This window comes from Gambusia affinis, linkage group LG17 (genome assembly GCF_019740435.1).
Source record: "Gambusia affinis linkage group LG17, SWU_Gaff_1.0, whole genome shotgun sequence".
In the NCBI taxonomy this organism is placed as follows: Eukaryota; Metazoa; Chordata; class Actinopteri; order Cyprinodontiformes; family Poeciliidae; genus Gambusia; species Gambusia affinis.
This window is the reverse complement of record NC_057884.1, coordinates 11999252-12011309: the sequence shown is the minus strand read 5'-3', so window position 1 is coordinate 12011309 and position 12058 is coordinate 11999252. Positions and strand designations below refer to the sequence as shown.

General features: G+C 35.9%; 1 protein-coding gene across 10 annotated transcripts in view; it reads left to right on the top strand.

The window, feature by feature from the left end:
* Nucleotides 1-12058, top strand: part of rgs3a (regulator of G protein signaling 3a) — a 133806-nt gene that overhangs the window by 83538 nt on the left and 38210 nt on the right. Inside the window, exon 1 of one of the 10 annotated variants that reach the window (XM_044096101.1) lies at nt 2782-3044. The exons of the other annotated variants lie outside the window; for them this stretch is intronic. The gene's annotated coding sequence lies outside the window, so the exon portion shown is untranslated. Of the gene's footprint in view, nt 1-2781; nt 3045-12058 lie in introns of those variants that run through there. 10 annotated transcript variants of the gene reach the window in all.

The window sequence follows — 12058 nt, the reverse complement described above, 5'->3', positions numbered from 1 at the left end:
TGGTGATTAGGCTTGTTTTATTTTCATTGTAAAAGCGGGGATAACCGGTTGGTAGAGATTCCCGTTTCTGTTCTCCTGTTGTTCAGTTTTTGACTGATTCATGTTCCACAGCCAGAAAGGCTTAAAATCTGCTTTTAGTGCATGAAGTGCACAGTTGTGATTTTTAAGAAATGAGTTCTTGTGTTCCTTTGTCTTGCTTTGTCATTGGACTGTAGTCCATGTTAAAGCTTTTTGATTTCCTCAGTGATTGACAGCTTATGACCAGGGCAGTGTGTGAGTGTACGAATCTGTATGTGTGTATTCTACTCTTCAGTGTCAATCTCTGTTATTGTTTATTGAGATAACCGTTTCAGGGACTGGAGAGTGAATAAAAGGATAAATGCCATGAGCTAGAGTTGGCCGCTCAAGTTCAGTTTTTTGAAGAATGAATCACCAATTTCTGTAAGGCTTATTTTGAATTTATTTGCCTTTGAAACTACTATTGTTGAAACTGAGTGCACTATTAAGCTGAGAATTGTTCATACTCCTACCAGATTTGGATTCAAAATGCCATTTAAAATTATTGTTTTATCATAAACAAAGTTCATGATTGGAAATGAGACAAACATTTCTTAAAATATGTTAAGGATAACAATGTGAAAGGAGTATCAATTTATTAGTCTATTAAAAATGAATGTTTCTGTGCCTTTTTCAGTAATCAATGGACACAATCTCTCTGGAATTAAATGAATCAAATATATCTTAAATTGATGACCAGATCTGAGTTTTTATGATGGTCTTTGAGACTGGATGTCAACTTGACATTACACTTATCTTTATCCCATTTCACAGATTCTACAGACTCTCTGTGCCACCCCAAAAAGATTAACGTTGCTTTGAGGTAGAAGGCACAGTACCAATATGTTTTATTATGTCTAATATAAAGTAGAAAATCACTTCTGAAGCTGGTAATTAGTGACATTTAATTGTAGATGTTTTGCTTATCATCCTTTTCTTAAATATATATATTTTCTATTTTATATAAAAACAAAATGTTTAACTCTTAATAACTTTGGCTTAGAAACAAATATTTAGCTCAAGAACTGAAAGCAGAGTCAATGATAGTTTTGCAGAACCCATAAAAGCAGTTCAAAATCTTTGGGACCCTGATTATCAGTTCAGTATGAACAGTAGTTATAAGTTCAGGACATACAAAGAGCTACTAGTATATTGCATTTATGTTTGAGTGTTGTTTTTTTATGTCTTGTAAGATTGATAGCATTAATATACTTGTAAAAATGTATTTGTTTATTAATTGACTTTGGTTTCCTCAAGACTCTATGCCTATTGAATTGTGTCCCCCCAGGGGGTCTCTACCTCCACTTTGAAATCCACTGTAATATGCATTTCCAATGCTACAAACATAATTTTACATGTGAAAGAAGAACAAATCCATTCAAGCATTGTAGAAGTCAGAAATTTGGTAGATATTAGTTTGGCTTCACCAAAATCATCTTAATCACTGAAAGTCTTAGCTTTTCTGGCACGTTTCTCCATTTTTTGTAATTAAGAAAGAAAATAAACTAATACTAACTCTAATGTATATTCCTGCTGTTGTTGGTCAGTTTTCAATATAATCAAAACAGCATAAAGAATGATCACAAGAGGCTATGAACTGTCAGATTTTTGTGGCGTTGCAATCAAGCCTGTCTGCTTTAGTTGAGTACCTAAAAATCCTTCAGTCTGCATGATAATGAGACGGTTGCAGACAGAAACAAATGTGCAGCCATAAATTACACATTTCAACCTCCATAAAGTCCTTCCAGTCCTCTTCTATATTGAGACTGTTCATTTACAGAAGTTACATTCATGTCATCCAAGTCTGGAAATTTGGCAGGCTTTGACTCTGAGCACTCACAGAGCACAAACATAAATATATTTATAAAGCCTTAGAGTTCATACTAGGAAACAAATATGATTATTGAGAAACGAAAGATTATCAGCAACAACTTTGTAGCATAAATGCTTTAGTGACATTTGTGTTGTGAGAAAAAAATTGCAAAATTCAATATGTAAAATTGAGCATGTTTTCACCATACAAGTTAGACATTTGATTTTGATCACATGCAGATTTCAGATGCTGCTGTATGTCGGGGTTGTTTTACATTGTCATTTTGCTCAAAGCACAAAAAAAGCCATATTTAGATTTATAAAATGCTCTAAAGTACCAGCAATTTGTACAGAAGGAGAGATTAAGAACGTGTAGCCAACCGTGTTGTTTGCATTTGCAGCCAACCTTATAATAAACTGCCTTTTAGAGCTGCAAGCTCAACAGCTGCTGCACAGAAATTGAATGTTTCCCCTCCAGATGCAAACTCTTTAAAATATTACATCAGTCCAGCTTTATACATGGGGATTCTTTAACAGTAGCTGCATTATGTGCACTCAGTTGATGTATGTGTTTTGCTCCCTGTATGTGCTTTTGTGTGTTTACAGTAGTTATGTGTCCATTGTGTTCTTTGTGCATCCTGTGGGACTGGACTGTAGTGCCTTAATGTCTTTGCAAAGAAAACTGAGGGCGGGAGTGGTGTAGAGGCACAAATGGACGCAATATGGGCACACACATGCTGAACAATATTTGCAGATACACACGTGCAATCACAGGGGGCATCACAGAGCAGTCACTCTGTTCGGTGGACAGCCATATTTCTCTCTTTCTCCATTCGTTAGCCTCTTCTCATTATCTCTGTCTCCTCCCCACTCTACAGCTTCTCCTTTCCTTCCCACTTGTTTGTGCAGCTTGGGAGCCTACCTACTTTGTCTCTTGGGCATTTTCTGTCTCTCTCTCCTTCTCTCTCTCTCTTCGTCTCTCTCAGACTCTGTAGATTTGCACAGTTCAGTTGGCCTAGCCCACACTGACAGAATCACACACCAGCGCAGCTGGTCAGCCATAGATACGGTCACACACCAGTTTGACAGCGGAAGTAGGCCACTTTTATTGGGATGTGTGGAGAGCTCTATCTGTCTTTAGTGGATTGTAATCTAGAACTGCTGCGTCTTGCCAGGTAGGGTTTCTGTACTCTTGGTTTATTTTTCCTCTGTTCTCATGGCATCATTTGTGTTCTGTGAGGAGCAATTTCATGTAAATGATTAGTCAGCAATTTATACTGTTATTTTTGACAGCCTGACGTTGTTGTAAAGCTGGGAGACAAGTACAGGGTTTCACTATGGAGAGAAGAAAGAGAGAAGACCATGAGATGAGAGAAAAGATAGCAAAAAGTCATAAACGCCAAATTATCATGAAACAAACTTATGACCATCCCAGATGAAGAGTATATATTGCTGAATTGCCCACTTTGTATTCATTCAACCTTCTCTTACCCACCTTTTAACATTTCTTTTCTCTCCATTTTCCTCCAATTGTTCTGTTCTGTAGCTTTATTGTCTCTCTTTAATGTGATTGTCCTTTTGATACCAGCCCACGGTGCATAAACAAGGGTTTTTCACCCACAGTTCTCTGTTTGGTCCTTTAATTTTAGTGCTACTTGTTGGCTTTGTCCCAGCAACACAAGTTAATTTGTCATGTAGCTGGGAAGCCATAGTGTGAAAAGAAGATGTTAGAAGATGGCCATTAAAAGGACACACTCTAAACCATGTTAGTAGGGCTGAAAGTGATACAAACAAGAGGAGGGAGCAAAGTGGGGGACCACAGGGGAAAAACAACAGGAAGCACACTGAGAAAATTGCTTTTTGCTTCTCCTCATTAGGAGAATTGTTGGGTAATTCTCTTCTCACAATGGAAAAAAAAAACAGGTTGAGGAGAATTAAATGCAAGATGTGTAATGTGACAGTATAATCAGTAACATCATTTTTTGTGTTGGAGGGAGTTAAATCTAGAACATCATGGCTGGATGTAACCACAAGAGTCCTACGGTTATTCATAATCACCAGTAAACATCTGTCTATCCCAGGATGCTGCGTACACATGCAGACAAACATGATTGGGGATTATCAGCTGGCTCTGCAGTCTCAGCTTGAACAAATGAGATGTTTGTTATAACCCAGGAAACAGAATCACACACATAACAAGGCCCTGTTTGTCACTCAGACAAACACTCACAATGAACAGGAGAAACAATAGAACATATATGCACATACCCACAGTACGCAAAACATCACGCCTGGAGCATCATTTATTTTCCACATATTTACCTTTTTAATACCAAAATCTTGGCGTTTGCTTTGAAATTTATTATGTTACCACCATATCTTAAAACATACGACTGTTCAAACTCATTTATGCTCTCATCTTTTTCTGTTAAGGCCTTTTCCCGTCTTCCTCAGTGGTCATACTGTCTTCAGCTGTTTAGCGTCATGGGGCAAGTTACGTCAATGACATTTTCTCTTTGAACTCGCAGCTTACACCAATAATGGCTTTGCAAACTAGACTCATCCTCCTGCCCTCCCTGCTTATCATGGACAGTGCTTTGCTTGTTCTTAGAAGCTCTCCCTGTTCTCTAGCACATAAATTTGCAGAACAGAGACTAGAAATGGGCTACACTATTCCACTCAATAAATTTAGCTTGAAATATCAAAGTGTGTTGATGTGAGTTGATCATTATAACTTTTTTGTGTGGATAAGAGATGTTGAGTTGAATTAAAGTGCCAAGAACCTGGTACAACACCGTGATTTATGACCGACCCAAGAGTTAACCAAACCTTTAATTACTCAGAGTTTGCTGCAGGTAAATGTCATTGTGGGAAAGCAGAGCTATTGCCACACAGTTTCCTTTTACCATTATTTTGCCACTTAATGTTGGCATATCTTAAAATGCAGTTTTTGAGTAAATGTGAGGCATATTTTGTTAAACATCAAGTATTTTTATGTCTCTAAAGCATGTATTCGATATGTCAAGGCAAGTGATTCTTCAGCAGTGCAGACAAATAATAATAAAACACCATAATAAAGTGTAAGATTAAGCAACATTGGAATTGCACAATGAAGTAAAATTGAAGTACTTCCTTTCGAGAAACTTGCAAGTGTTACTACATTTGAGTACCATTTATATAAGACTCATAACAGTGGCCCTTTTATGGTATGTTGGTACCAATGCTTATGTTATGAATGGTTTCAGCATTTAAAAAATAATTTGTAACCCAGATTAGATCTTATTGCTTATGATGGTAAGAGTATAAAAACAATATTTGAGCATTGTTTACGTACGCATACATATCTTACACATATTTGTGTGCCATTAAAACCTTTTATTAGGACATTTTTATTTTCTAAGGTGTATGTAAGAAGAAAATCCCTCTTATGAGTGAGCAACAGTTGCTGTCAGATTGAGCTACTCAAATTTCCTGGATTAACTGATCACCAGTGAGTCCTACCACCACTATTAACAATAAAGCACAAAGTGAAATGGGGGATGTGTGCTCATTTAAACCAAAAGGATATGGGCAGGACACCTAGCATTCATTGAGCTAACAATGAACTATTTTGAGGTAAACATATATTACTCTAATAACTGAAGCTTGGACATATTTTAGTCCTACTATGAAAACAATGACCCAAAGGAAATGAGCTTGTATCAGACTGCAGCAATGTGAGAAACATCTGACCTCATATGAAACACAGCTGCTTAAGGTTATTGTTGTTAAAATTAGTTTTTAAAAACTGTGAAAGCATGACATTTGCTTTGAGGGTTTTTCCACAGTGCTTCGCACACCATTCAATTTTACATTTAACAACATAGCGTAGTATGTCACAAGTTGTGGTTTATGAATAGAACTATACTATATCGATACTTGAATAGTATTATTAAATTCAAATAAAACCAAAACAATAGAAACATTAAATATTGAAGAACAGAAACTAATAAAACCAGGTAGAACATTTCTCCTTATCTGCATATTTTAAGAAACCACAATAAATCAAATATGTAATGACGATACAAGAGACACACTAATTGTGACAACAGTATGTTTTTTTAATTATTATTATTATTTCATGCCTCTTGCATTGTCTGCTCAGGGACCATCCATCACAATTAAAAACACAATTTTCCTATTGTACAAACAAGTGTGATGCATTCAACCTAGGGATTTGAGCGCTTTGAAAATATAAATTATATTGTCAGGATTCTTGTCTCCAGACCTATATAAATGTTATCTGTGAATAAATAAATAACTTGAGACAAAAATAGCAAAACTGCCTTTAAGACAAAGTCAATTTGTTTTAGAGTTATTATTTAATGATTTCTACTTTCTCTTCAGATACAAACATGAACAGCAAAAAGAAATAAACCAAAAACAAACAATTAGGAATGGAGTTGAAACCCAATCTTGTATTTACTGGAGAAAGAATTACATATATATATATATAAATATATATATATATATATATATCAGACTAAAAGTTTGCTATTTTAGGTCAGTTAGAATTATCACTTCTAGAACATTGTGAAAAATTTATTTGTGTCATTTTTACTAGTTTCTTTGAATTCGTAGGATTACGTACATTTTACAACATTTTTTAATATTTGGTGGGATTTCTTTTTAACTGTATGACTTGGGTGACAACGTTTTGCTGAGATTTAGTCTCATTTGTCCATACAGAACTGGTTGTTACTAAGTCTGGCTTTTAGTTGCCTTTTTAGACAGTTGGGCAAATTTCTATAAGATTGAGATTTTGCGATGGTTTCTCCGAAACATAAACTGGCTTTATTGTTCAAATCTCACTTGGCAACACATTTGTTTGTATCTTTAGGTTCTTTGTCCATTTTGTGTGCAAAATGCTGTAACTTGTGTGTTAAGACGTTGCTTCAAATTTCCCACAAAATCACTTTGCCTCTGATGTGAAGCACAGCAGTTCCTCCTTCAGCAAATATACGCACAACACATTACGCCCACCATACTTTCACATTTGGGGTGGTGTTTCAGTTTTGCAACCTTCCCACTTTTTTTCCCTAAATGACTGAACACTTGAATTTTTGTTTCATTACACCATTGGATGTGCCTATAAGAATGAGGGTCCTTATGCTCATTTGCAAAATGTAATCAGATTTTTTTTTTTTTCGGTTTTAGATTTACTGGTTTTTCCTCACTGAATTGTACATATAAAATTCTAGCTTAAGCACTACAATGTCATCAGCGAGGTTCAGAAGCTCAAAAAGAACAGATATTAAGGTAAAATCTTCTGTGACATAGCAGGTCACTGAATATGAAAGCAAGGCATATTTTAAATAATTTTAATTCATTTCACAATTTATCTCTAGTTGCTCTAGTTTTTAATTTAGCTTTCTGTTTCTCTGAATATTGAATTAAATTGTGTATTAGTTAATTGAACAACTTGTCAGTTTCTTTATAAACAGTGAATAAATACTAATATTAAAAAGACGAGTAAAAGAAAATCTGTACTTGGTTTATGAAGTGGAATTAGATTCAATCAATCCAGCCCCAAACTTCCACTTCACTATTTATTCTAAGAAAAACAAAGATGAGCCAATGTTCTGCTTTTTTTCATGAACATATGAAATTTATGAGCGTAGATTTCCCAATAATTAACTAACATCTCCAAATCTGTATTCACTCTAAAGTATTTCTGTTAAATATTTGGTTATACTGCAACACAACAAAGCTGAAAACTATGGAGTAAAATCCAAGAGATAATTTTTTTTTTTTTGAACATTTAACAGGATGCACCTTAAATATGTGTTCAGAATTTTATTGTTGGGACAAAATTGTTTTTTTTTTTTACTTTGCTGCTTCACAAAGTAAAAAATTAATGGGGCAATTTACAACTACTGATTGTAAAAAAAAAAAAAAAGATTAAATAGGTCAGTAATCTTTTACATGCATTAGTAGTATATAGTGCGTTTATGATTCAGTGTTCCCTTTTATGATTTACAACACCTTTTACGCACTCACCCTTCCTTCTTTGCTCCTTGTTCTCCTTTTTCATGTTTTTTTTTTCTTCCTCTCTTTTGGTCTGATGACAATGGTAAATAAATATCACTACCTCACCCGTCTCCACTCGGTGAAATCATCAGCAGAAGAGTCTGGCGCGTTGCAGTGCATATAATAAGGCTATTTAGGGATTGATCATCTATTTGTTCAAGCCATTTAAAAGGCCTTTGGCAATAACGGCAAGCGGTTGTGACTCCTATACCTTCAGATTGGAGATTGTTCTGGATATCACATGTGACAACATTTTTATTATATATTTAGACGACACAGACCCAAAGGCAGAAAAACACAATGTCTTGCAAATAGTGGTTCAGATCTGGAATAAGATCTTGTTAGATATTACAAGATGCAGTGTACAGAACTGTTCCATGTTAAGCTGAACATGTGATTGGAGGAATGCAGAAAATGGATTGTGAGCATCTGAGTCCGTGCGTGTTTATGCAACAACCTGTGATGTAGATTGGAACATGTGATATCACTTGAGGCAAATAAACAACTTGCGTGCGTGACTATATTTGGTGGAAAATAAAGCTCACAAACAAGTTTTGCTATCACTCTTGAGGAAAGAAAACAGCAGCTTTGCATCCCTGAAGGAGTCCCTAACAACAATTTTCCATGGGATGAAGCTTCCAAGTGCTGACTGATATCTGTTTGAATATTTTTGCTTTTGCATTGTGGGCCTTTAGTGGCAATGCGTTTCATCTGAACAGGTACCCTGTGCTGAGTCATTTATCATCTGAATCCTGCTTCGAACTGAATATTTTTGGGGGCTTTCCCCTCATAATGAAATAACTTTATTTGATAACTGACTTTAACCTTGTTTTTTAAGTTTGATATATTTTGGTTGAAAAATTAAGTCCTTGTGATATAGACCTAATTGTAATATTTTCAAGGAGGAAGCCAGAACGTGACCTTGAATGGGTTTGTAATCAGGGTCTTATTTTGCCTTTGCATTGCATTGTACAGAAAATATGAAATGATGTGGTCCTTCCAGATCATAAGCCATTTTGGATACTTACTATTCTTAATAGGGGACGTTATTGCTCATTTACAGCATACTATTTAATAAATATTGTGCAGAGGAAAGTAAGATGGAGAAAAAGCTAAATTTAAGTTCAACCAAGGACAATCAGAGCTAAAATGGTGCTTCACTTGCAGTGGAGTTACATCATCAACTTGCAATATACACCAAACTTGATGCAGGTATTTCTTATGTGAGAGATCAGTGCTTAGAAAGTTGGAAAATAGTCTCATAACTAATAGATTACAGCAAGCTTGGGATTTGGGAATTGGAAAACAAGATGGCCACTTAGTGGAGGAATACTTCCTTTTAATGTGTTTTTATAATGTTTGAAATCCCCTATGATTATTTGGAAATGTGACAGGAAACAGTTTTCCCACAGGGGTGATATAAGTTAGTAAAAGATTTTTTCAGGTTTTACTGAAACATGAATGCAGTAAGACCAAACCAGCGGTATCATGAATTGTCTCTCATTTTTCAAGATTTTGTTGAGCAAAATCCAACCTTTCTCTTATTCGTATGAAGGTTGGTTTATAAGTTCTTTATTTATATGGGGTTGACCTATTTTCAAAAATACATTCTTTCAGGCAGAATGTAGGAAAACACTTTTAGGCGTTGTTCTGTTTTTCGAAAAAGGATGACAAAATATTTACATGGAGGTCTGTGCTCATATTCAAAAAAATTTCTCTTTCTGTTTTCAAAGCATCCACTATTAATCTGGTTTAATAAACGTGCAAATAAAACCAGATAAATGACAACAATCAGAAAATAAAGTAAAAATTTTATATTCTGTATTTCCTACATATTTTCTTTCACAGATGCAGCCATGATGATTCACTGAATGTTTGGAACAAGATAACACACAGTGAAAAATAAAATAAGATTAAACCTGTTCTTGCTCTTTTTTTTTGTATTGACATGTTTGTTTTAACTTTGCCCTCTGGGCTATGTAAACAGGATGTGTTCTCCAAATTTGTCTAACCTTACACATCCTTTAAAGAAATCAATGCGATCACTCAGTGAGTAAAGGAAGGTATTGAACAGGGTAGAGGCGAGTCAAACGATGCATCACTCAGACATTCAGCCAAACTGCTGTTATAGAGATCCAGAGTCTGCGAGGGGAAGAGAGAGGATATGTTGACAGGAAGGAGCAAGGAGGAGGAGAATTATGTGCTCTTGTATGCTAGCGCTCAAGATTTCTGACAGCTTGTCTAATTGAAATGAGTTGGTCTTAATGGGGTGAATGGGAAAGGTGAATTTAGCATTGTGTTTAATTCATTAAACCATCAGTTGCTACGGATAGGCAAAGTAGACTCATGCAAGGGATCTTGTCAGGTTAATTGCTTTCTTAAAAACAGAAATGATGCAGCAAACTAAAGTAAAGAAGGAAAGATAAAGATGGCAGATTGTTTTTGGTGAGCGTGAAGGGTTTAGGGGTAAGATATAATGACCTGGGAAGTTATACAAGACCTACCTTTAGCTTTTGGAAAATGCACGGTGCAGTTGCTCCCCTTGGGATGGGTTTCTTGTTGCCGTGGTAACTATCGGACACACGAGGTCACATGGTTATCCCTGGGCGATAGACTGCAGGAAATAGGGCTATTTTTCCTCCGCAACACATTTGACTTTCAAAATATTATTGTTTGCCACCAAGTGGAACAGTGCCGATCTACATATAAACGTAGATCATATAAATTCAAAGTTTGTTTGTGTTCATTTTTTCCCCTCTGATCTACTTATCTCTTAAACTCGAGACCTAAGCCCAATTGAGGAAACAAAACTGAACCCGGCTATTTGTCCAGTGTATAAAAATATGGCTAAAAAGACTAGCAGCTACTGCCAAAAGCTATAGGGGTCACTCAAAAAATGTGTGAGGGCGGTGTTAGTAGAGAGGCTAACTTGTTTTCTTTCTTGAGAGATTTTTTTTTAATGACACGTGGGAGTTAGAAATGTCTGGGTAGATGTGGGAAATGCTATTTTTATTTTGCTTTATATTTAGGAGAAACATTTTAATTTCCGAAATACATGAATATTCTCTTTTTGGTCAACAGGAACAGAGTGTGCAAAAAGCTTTGGTTAATATCTTGAATATATTAAAAAGATTTTATAATTTGTGAACATTTGTTAAATCCTCTGTGTTTTCATTCAGTTTCTGCTGTGCCCATTATTCATCCCTTAGATTTCCCCCCCAGCTGTTCTGGATTCTGCTGATTGTACTTACTTGGTTTCTATGTTTCTTGCCATTCCTTCTCGGCATGTAAGCTCCTTGATTTCTTATTGCATTGCTGGATTCTACTGTTTTCATGTTTTCTGTGTCCTGAGATTCATTTAGTTTTGAGTTCAATAAGTTCACTCTCCATCATGTTCTTCCCTCTGTCTTGTTCCATTTGGATCCACATCAACAACCTTGAAACATAACATTTAGCTAAAATTTTTGGATTGGCTGGCTTTAGATAAATTTGCTCACTCACTGTGAGGAGGCCTTATAACTCACATGAGCCAAATCTGAGAAGCCAGCACGGCTGCCTTCTACCACTAAATGTAAGCAATGATACCATTTCTAATGCGATACATCACTGTCATATATAATGGAAAAGAAAGTCACCAAGCTAAATGTTTTGTTTTTCTTTTTTTCCGGCTTCACTGATGAAATAGCGTGACTTTAATTAGAATTTAGTCACTGAACCTCTCCACTCCAAACGTCTCCCTTCCTCTCCCACTTACTTGTCTCATTTCTGTGTCATTGCCATTCACTGACGTCCCTCCTCCCTTCTGCTTGTCTTATCCACTTTGTCACCTTCATCTATTCGGGCTTTCACTCTGCATCTCGTTCTCCCTGCTTGTTTAGTTAAGGTTTTGTTTGCTTGCCTAATTGAGTCAGTGAGAGAGGCATTTCTCTGTTGAATCACTGCTGACTTTGCGATGCATTCGAATACATGTGTATTGTGCATATGCACGTGCACAATACACATGTGCTTGCATGAATTCAGGCTCAGAAGCAAAGAGCTGATGCTCCCCAGATGGCTGTTTCCACATTAGCTTGCTCGTTTTCTTTTGTATTTATAGGGAACCTAAAGAGAGATATGGTTT